The following is an 8,736-nucleotide window of genomic DNA, read 5'->3' on the forward strand; positions in this document are numbered from 1 at the left end:
GTTATACTCACTGAAGACTTGTAGAAGTGAATGTATACAGACTAACATGGCTGCTACTCTGAAACCTGAATTCCTCTTTAGAGTTCATTCTGGGGCTTTTCACCACTGCCACTGTGGAGTGATGCTTAATTGGCTTGACTGAGCCTTTTAGCACCCCCCTGCCCCATGTATACCAAAAACTTGTAATAAGGCTGACAGCACATTTAAAATAAACTCTTCAATGGTATATTTGCGTTTATTGATAACAGGGCTCTATACTGCCCTCTGCTACGCTGTTCAGAAGAAAGGGGGATTTAATGGAAATGAGTGATGACATGCAGAAGGGAAGGGGAAGCAGGGGCTTTGTGGCATGATCTGCTTTCCCCAACCTCTTGTGTCTGTGAAGGTTCCTCCACAGGTGTATACATCTTGGGCTCAAGACTTTATCCCTCTCCCTGCACCAAATGATGCAATTCAAATACTGGAGTGGGAGGAAGGATTGTTGAAGAGGGAATGGTGTAACAAGGAACAAAGTAGCTATTAGTACTGCCCCAAAAGTTGATCACCACTGGTTGAGAGTATGTAGCCTATCTGTAGTACCATATATAATTCTGCCAAAGCCTATGGTCAGGGAGGCTAGGTACAAATGCATGAAGTGCTCTATAAATTTCAAGTAAATGGAAAGAATGGGCTCCAAAGTGTTCTGCATCTGGTCAAAATACCAACTAGCTTATCAAAATACACTCAAAGAGCTATTTCGTCCCAATGTGTTAGGAAGCTTCTAAGTCCCATCCTCAAATATGCCTCGGGTGCTTAGGAATGACAATTGCACTGAAAGGCGAGGGGCATGGTGGCTGTTCAGGCACTGGTCAAATCATTCCCTGTTCATCTCTTTAAGTTTGCCTTGAAGACTTGCATTTCATTTTGGACACTTCCTTCTTGCCCTCTGTCAGCAGCTACCAGATCTCTGCACGATCCAAGTGCTCTTTTAGGCCCTGATCTTCCCTGGAGTGGTCATGCAAAGCATTAGTACATATTCATAGCAGGAGAGCAGCAGAACAGTGATTGCACAAATGCGGAGTAGGCTTTATTAAAAAGTAGCTAAATGGACTGAATTACTGTTAATGCCAGTAGGGAAGTCTGCAAGGAAATCTCACAGGCAAGAGCTACCTGGACTAGAAGTCCCATCCACTACTGTTGTCATGCCCTCACCTTAATTTGAGCCAGCTCTTGAGGATACGGCAGACTCCTTGCACAACTGCTGCAATTTTGAAGGCAGTCAAAAAATAAAAAGACATTCCCCTAGAGGAGGATGCTGGCTGTGTATCCCACTCTGCACACGAGAACTTGGTGGTCCTGGTTGCCAGAGCAAAGATCAGCAAAATACACAACACTGTGCCCCAGAACCTGCACATGGATGATATTTTTTTTTATGGCCAATGTGTTCACTAGTCTGTAGCTATTGGGGGGTAGAGAGGGGTGACCTGCCAGGCCTTACTGTGCAAACAGCAGTTCAATATGGAAATTCTGTATGGGTCCAAACTCTTAAAGTAAGGCTGAGAAACAAAGAGAGGGTGCACAGGTAACTCCATTGCATGCAGATGTACACCAATGTATAACAGCCACTGGACAAAGTCTGAGCAGGTTTACAGTTTACTTCTGTTAAAATGTAAACAAAAGCAAATTACAGTGTTAATTTACTTGTTAATATAAACTCAAGTCTATATCTTTAAATAAATAAAGTAATACAGCTTAGATCTAAATAGGTGTAAATGTTTCTATTTTTAATATATTATTTCTTTCTTACAGCTATGAATTAAATTCATATGTCACTTTCACAAAAGAAAGTTCCTGAATTTGGTACCATGATTTTTTTCAGTTTTTTTTTTTTTTTTGCTAAAAGATTGCTTTTGCTGCTGTCAATGAGCGCTGGATAGTTGGTGCAGGCATTAGGAGATCAATCATTTTAATAAACAGTTTTTAAATCTGTCAACATTTCCCCCCTCTCCAAACAAACCTCTTCAGTTTGTCTTTTATACACTATTGCCAGCAAGCTTAATTTGTGCTGACTCAGACCATCATTATCCTTGACGTTTTCTGTCAATGGAGAGCGGTTGCGTCACAAGATGACAGAACTATTTCATAGATATAAGTGAGACTATTCAACATCAGAGGGGCAGAAAGTGGTTCAAAATGAACTGATAAGATGAAAGCATTTGGGATGCAGGTATAGAGGAGAGATTCAGTGGTGAAGTCTGGCACTTTAGAAAAAGAAAAACAGCACTGAAGCTGTACAAAATGTTCAGATGTGACCAAACAGCAACACCTATCACATGGCTATGAGTATTTTCAACTGGTCTTTTTCATAGTGACCCAAAGGAACTTCTCCATTGAACAAGGATGCAGGATATATTGAAGCAGGATTAGGCAAGTGTCAAGGTTCCTTCCCTACTCTGAACTGTAGGGTACAGATGAGGGGACCTGCATGAAAAACCCCCTAAGCTTATTTTACCAGCTTAGGTTAAAACTTCCCCAAGGTACAAACTATTTTACCTTTTGTCCCTGGACTTTATTGCTGCCACCACCAAGCGTCTAACAAAATATAACCAGGAAAGAACCCACTTGGAAACTTCTTTCCCCCAAAATCCCCCCAAGCCCTACACCTCCTTTCCTGGGGAAGGCTTGATAAAAATCCTCACCAATTTGCATCGGTGAACACAGACCCAAACTCTTGGATCTTAAGAACAAGGAAAAAGCAATCAGGTTCTTAGAGGAAGAATTTTAATTGAAGAAAAAGTAAAAGAATCACCTCTATAAAATCAAGATGGAAAATACCTTACAGAGTAATCAGATTCAAAACATAGAGAATCCCTCTAGGCTAAATCTTAAGTTACAAAAAGACACAAAAACAGGAATATACATTCCATTCAGCACAACTTATTTTATCAGCCATTTAAACAAAACAGAATCTAATGCATATCTAGCTAGATTGCTCACTGATTTTCTACAGGAGTTCTGACCTGCCTTCCTGCTCTGGTCCCGGCAAAAGAACACACAAACAGAGAGAACCCTTTGTTTCCCCCCCGCCCCTCCAGCTTTGAAAGTATCTTGACTCCTCATTGGTCATTTTGGTCAGGTGCCAGCGAGGTTATCTTTAGCTTCTTAACCCTTTACAGGTGAAAGGGTTTTTTCCTCTGGCCAGGAGGGATTTAAAGGTGGTTAGCCTTCCCTTTATATTTATGACAGTAAGTCATGTTCTTTGGCTTGAAAAGTGCATCTTTAGCTTGAAAAGTAATCCTCTTCATTTTAATATTTGACTATCTCTGCTACAGCAGAAAAACCTGAAAGTGAAATTGACTAACCTGAGTAGATGAGCAAAAGTAAAACAGACTAGTGTATTGTCCTTTTCCTAATGGAAAAAAATGAAAAACAATAGAGAATAGAAGTAAATTAGATTTTTATAAATATCAGTTCTAAGGTCATATTAACATTAGTAAGGACATTTAAAAAATAATATGGGATCAAATAGTTCTCTGTGTATTAGTCCCACATAGGAGAGTAAAAACTCTGAATGAATATTCAAAAAGAGTTTTCTTTTTATTGATTCATCAGGAGTTTTGCCACAGCATGCATTGTGCTAGCAGTTGAACCCAAAGAACTATGGATCCTTCATGGACAGCATATTTCCTGGGAGATTCTCATGAGGTCCTGCACCATAGTGCCTCTTGGGAAACGAGGCTCATATACAAACCATGCTGCCTGAAAGTCCCCCTCTAGCCACTTCCCCTGGTTTCTCCCCAGTGTAATCATCACATGGGAAAAAACCATAGGAAGCGAATGCGGTGATCACATCATTTGCTTGGGAAATCCCACAGTGCTATTGTCAAGAATATGCTGTGGAGAGTGGCCCCCCTCTCCCTGTCTGGGAGGGGCTTTGGTGGGGAAGTCATGGATTCATGAGGACATGGATTTGACATTCCCTTTTTCTGTGTGACTATCCCTTCTCATGCTCCTCCATATAAAACCATGAGTCCATCCCTCTTCCTGTGGACATAGCCCATGTTTTCTGAACCTGTCAGTTTCTCTTTAACACAGCCTGGCAAAATTCTACTCATCCATCAGCAGTAATCTTTATTGACATGGAAGTAAAATATGATTAGTTTTCCTTTATGATCATCATCATATGTTAAGGGCAGTCAAGTAGATTTTTTTTCCCCGGGGCTGGTAAATTTCCATGACAATTGTGCTCAACTACTTCCACGGTTATTAAAGTTAAACCAGCTGAGCTGTCATTCCCTGGCATGTTTCTTTCTTCTCAACTCCAGAAAAAATAAGTATCAGTAAAAGATTGTAGGTGCCCCCTATATATAATATAGTGTGTGTATACACACACACACACAAGTAACACTTCCAGGCCCTCTGAGTGATTACATTATTCACAAATTACTTAAGAGACTTCCAGTCAGATTGATACTGGAAATGTTTAAAGACTTGGGAATGTAGTTTAAATTCCTGATTAACAAAAATGATCCATTATCACTCACTCATTTCCCTAAGAGAGCAGTTGAAGGCAAATGGTGAAATATGACTGTGCAGTTATGTTTCCAGTGTGGTATAATGCTATTAACTAATTCAGCAAAGCAATGAATGAAGATTTGAAGTGCTTTTCTTGCCATGATAAAAAAAACCAAACTAGAATCAGTAGAAAAATATCGACCATTTGTTATGAGAGAGAAGAATAGTTACACCAGCCTCAGCTATTGTAACTGAGAAACCCATTTCCAGATCCTTATAGCTCAGCTGCAGGTGGAATAGTCACTCTCCCTTTAGCAATGGTAGCTCAGGCACGGTCAACACCACACCAGTGATGAAATGTCATCACCACAAACAGTTTGACTCCCACTCCACTTTCAAAATATAGTTGCCCATTAATTCAGTTTAGCTGAGACTATCCAGGGTTTTTACCAAGGTTGACAGAGGTGGGTTTTTTAACAGAAGGGCAGCTATTGGAGAGTCCTCAAAGATTAAGGGGGCAGTTAGCTGTGGAGTAGCAGCACTGTGAGTCTCAGGAGTCCTTTTTCTAACAGGCCAGTTATTGCACCAAATTCATGAGGGGAAGGTTCAGAATAATCCAGTTTCCAGGGATGGGGAGCACACAGAGACACTGAGGGGTGGGCAGCGAGCATTGGGACATGGGAACATTTGGAAAGGCCCTAAGGAATAAAGGAAACCCCCAAATGTTTCCAACTCCCTGGAGAAATAAAAGGAGTAACCTGGAGCACCCCAATCTGCCAATGGAAAGAGTGAGGAAAGTGCCCTGTGCACAGGGCCGGACCACCACATTTTTGGCACCTGAGGCTGGGAGCTCAAATGACGCCCCCATGTCTCCTCAGTTGGGCCAAAACTTTGAAAAGTCTCAGTTCTGCCTTCTTCCTGTTCTACTCCTCTTGTGGTACTGCTCCACCTACTCACCTCAATAAAGGAGAACTAACAACTTAAAATGCCTTGTTCAAAAATTTTAAGTAACACTTAAATTTTCAAATGCCTGAACAGCAAATGTAACTTTTCTTGTCTGCATAGTAAACACTGGCGTTTTTATCTGTTTGAATAATCAAAGTGGTGCTCTCTGTGCCTTCGTGGTTGCAAAGATTTGAACTGCTTCCTGACCTGAAGGTCCACAGTCTGGGCCAGCTCATGCTCTATTGAGATGGTTGCAAGCCGACCTGCCTCTCCTTGTGGAGGTAGATGTGTTTTTATTAACTTCAGCATGGAGAAGCTGCATTCTCCACTGGGAACTGTTACAGGAAGTGTTAGAAGTATTTGCAGAGCAACAAAAGCATTTGGAAAGAGGGTGGTCATCTTATTTGTGCACATATATTCCAGAACAGCCTTTGGAGTTGATCCTGTTGAAATGTATCTTGAAAGGGCTTTCAGTTCATCACCTAAATCACTCACATCAATATCGCGCATGTCATCATATGTCAACACGGTCTCTAGTGCCCTGCATTGCTGGTGTAGGTCTTCTTCAGGTATAGTGAGGAGTTTTGGAATATCATAGAACATCCCAAATATACTGCTGTGTTCCTTGAGCTGCATGAAATGTTCTTCAACTGACTGTATTGCACAATCTAGCACCTGGTTAAAGAATTCAACTTTGAATTGTTGTTTTTGGTCTCTTATGGGATTATCCCGTGCCTCGTAATCAAAATGTCTTCTTCTTCGGTGAGTCTTGTATTCCTGAATGGGTGGGAAAAAAGCTTCAGTGTGAAGTTCCTCTGCCAACTTCTGTGCACTCTTCAGAATGTTTTGAAATCCCTCATCTGACCGGAAAGCCTGTAGGTATGACTTTGCTTTGTCCAGTTGTTCCATTGCTCCAGATATATCAAGGTCAACACCTTGGAGTCTCTTGCTTACAACATTTATTTCAAACAGTATGTCATGCCACAACACTAAGCCACACAGAAATTTGAAGTTATGTATGTTTCTGGTGATTCCATTTCCCTCTGCCACTGTTCTCCCATGAACAGTTCCTGTCATAGCATTATCCTCCATAATGACAACTATGGCATCATCTAGCTTCCCAATTTGGTGTTTGATAGGCTTTAATCACCTCCACTCGACTTTCCCATCATGTGGCACTCAGTGGTTTCAGTGTCAGAGAGGATGTTCCCAGATGTTTCTTCAAAATTTGCCATCGATGAGTTGATGTAGAGAAAAATATAAAGATGCTTTGAATTACATTAAAAAATTGAGCAGCCTCACTAGAAGTTGATGCTGCATCACTGACCACCAAGTTCAATGAATGAGAACTGCATGGGACAAAAAGAGCTCGAGGGTTTAACTCTTGGATCCGTGTCTGCATTCTTCTGTTCTTTCTTCTCGTGTTGGCACCATTATCGTAGCCCTGACCTCTCATCTTACAGCTTTTTAAGAAGCACATTTGTCATACCAGCTCCTGTAGTATCATCAATGTCAATAAATTCTAGAAAATATTCTCTGACAGTCACCATTGCAGGAACATTTTCACTAAGTTCTGTTATTACAAAATGCACCATTAAAGTCATTTGTTCCATATGGCTGATGTCCAGAATAACAGAGTAATATCTTGTGCAGTCCAGAATAACAGAGTAATATCTTGCTGACTTCAGATCTGCCACAATCTTCTGTTTGACTTTTGTTGCCAGTAACTGTATGATCTCATTTTGAATTGTTTTTCCAAGGATATCGATGCTGCAGTAGCTGCCAGGTCACCTGCACTCTGACTAACTGGAAGATCAGGCATCTCCTTACCACGCACATCCTCAATGGCGCCGGAAGGCTCACCTTGAACATTTGTGTCTATGCATCTCAGGAGCACTCCTTCCTCCTTAGATAGAAAAGCTTCCTTTGTTTTCTTTCTTTTTCTGAATGCTGCCCCAGAGGGGCGTTTTCTTCTTTCATTCGTGACTGCTGTTCTCTGCCAGCTATAGTGGCTCTCAACACTCAGTTGAAGGGGACAAATAAGGAGGCTGGTAGCAGGGTCTGAGTGAGGGAAGATATCAGCGTCTTAAGGGCCTAACTGGCTCCTACTACTTCAGCTGACTGCCTGTTCTACTCAGGTGGGTTCAGGGAAGCAACAGGAAACAGGAAGCGCCCTGAGAAGCTGGTGTTAATCAGTCCAGGCTCCTGGGGGTGCTAGAGAGGTACATAAGAGGCTCCTCCTCCACTCTCTCCCTGCAACTCCTGCTGCTTTCTGTTATTCCCTCTCACCTTTTCGCCTGCCTGCCTATTATGTCTCTTGTGCCCTCTTTTCTCCAGCACAGCACCCCACCATCTCTGTGCATCTAGAGCAGAGAGAATACAGATGCACCAGCAGCAGACACAGTTTTCTACACTCCGGGTCCTAGTGGTGCCCTCCCTCCCCGACCCTCCACAGTCTGGCACCTGAGGCAGCCACCTCAGTTTGCCTCATGGTAAGGCCAGCCCTGCCTGTGCATCTCCCTCCCACACCAATTCTGCAATTGAGAGAATATACTGAAGAGGCCAGCAGGGAAACAGGCCTGCTCCTCCGCCCTGAAGACAACTGATGGTGGCGAAATAACAGACAGCTAGGCCTCGCCCCTGAAGGAAACGGGAAGTAAGGGAGGCATTGTTTGGGGATGGGCAGGTGCTACTGTAGAGGCTAGGTGCTTTGCTGAAACTTCAAACTGTTGAGGCCTTGAGAATGGGGAAACCATCAGGTGGTCTCTCAAGGCCTAGCTCAGGGATCGGCAACCTTTAGCATGTGGCCTGCCAGGATAAGCTCCCTGGTGAGCTGGGCCAGTTTGTTTACCTGCCGCGTCCGCAGGTTCGGCTGATCACAGCTCCCACTAGCCGTGGTTCACTGCTCCAGGCCAATGGGGGCTGCGGGAAGCAGCGGCCAGCATGTCTCTTGGCCCACGCCACTTCCCGCAGCTCCCATTGGCCTGGAGCGGTGAACTACGACCAGTGGGAGCTGCAATCGGCCAAACCTGTGGACGTGGCAGGTTAACAAACTGGCCCGGACTGCCAGGGGACTTACCCTGGCGGGCTACATGCCAAAGGTTGCCAATCTCTGGGCTAGCTGATTCTCAGCATTATCCCAGAACATGTCTTTGAAATATTGGCAACTAGGAAGGAGGTGAGATTAAGTTACAGCATTGAGTGTCTTGCAGCCATTGCATCCTGCTTCATTCGCTGCTGGGGCCTGCCTGCCCAAATCCAGCTTGTGTCTGGAAGAGAAAGTACTGTATAGAGTTG

This window comes from Lepidochelys kempii, chromosome 9 (genome assembly GCF_965140285.1).
Source record: "Lepidochelys kempii isolate rLepKem1 chromosome 9, rLepKem1.hap1, whole genome shotgun sequence".
In the NCBI taxonomy this organism is placed as follows: domain Eukaryota; kingdom Metazoa; phylum Chordata; order Testudines; family Cheloniidae; genus Lepidochelys; species Lepidochelys kempii.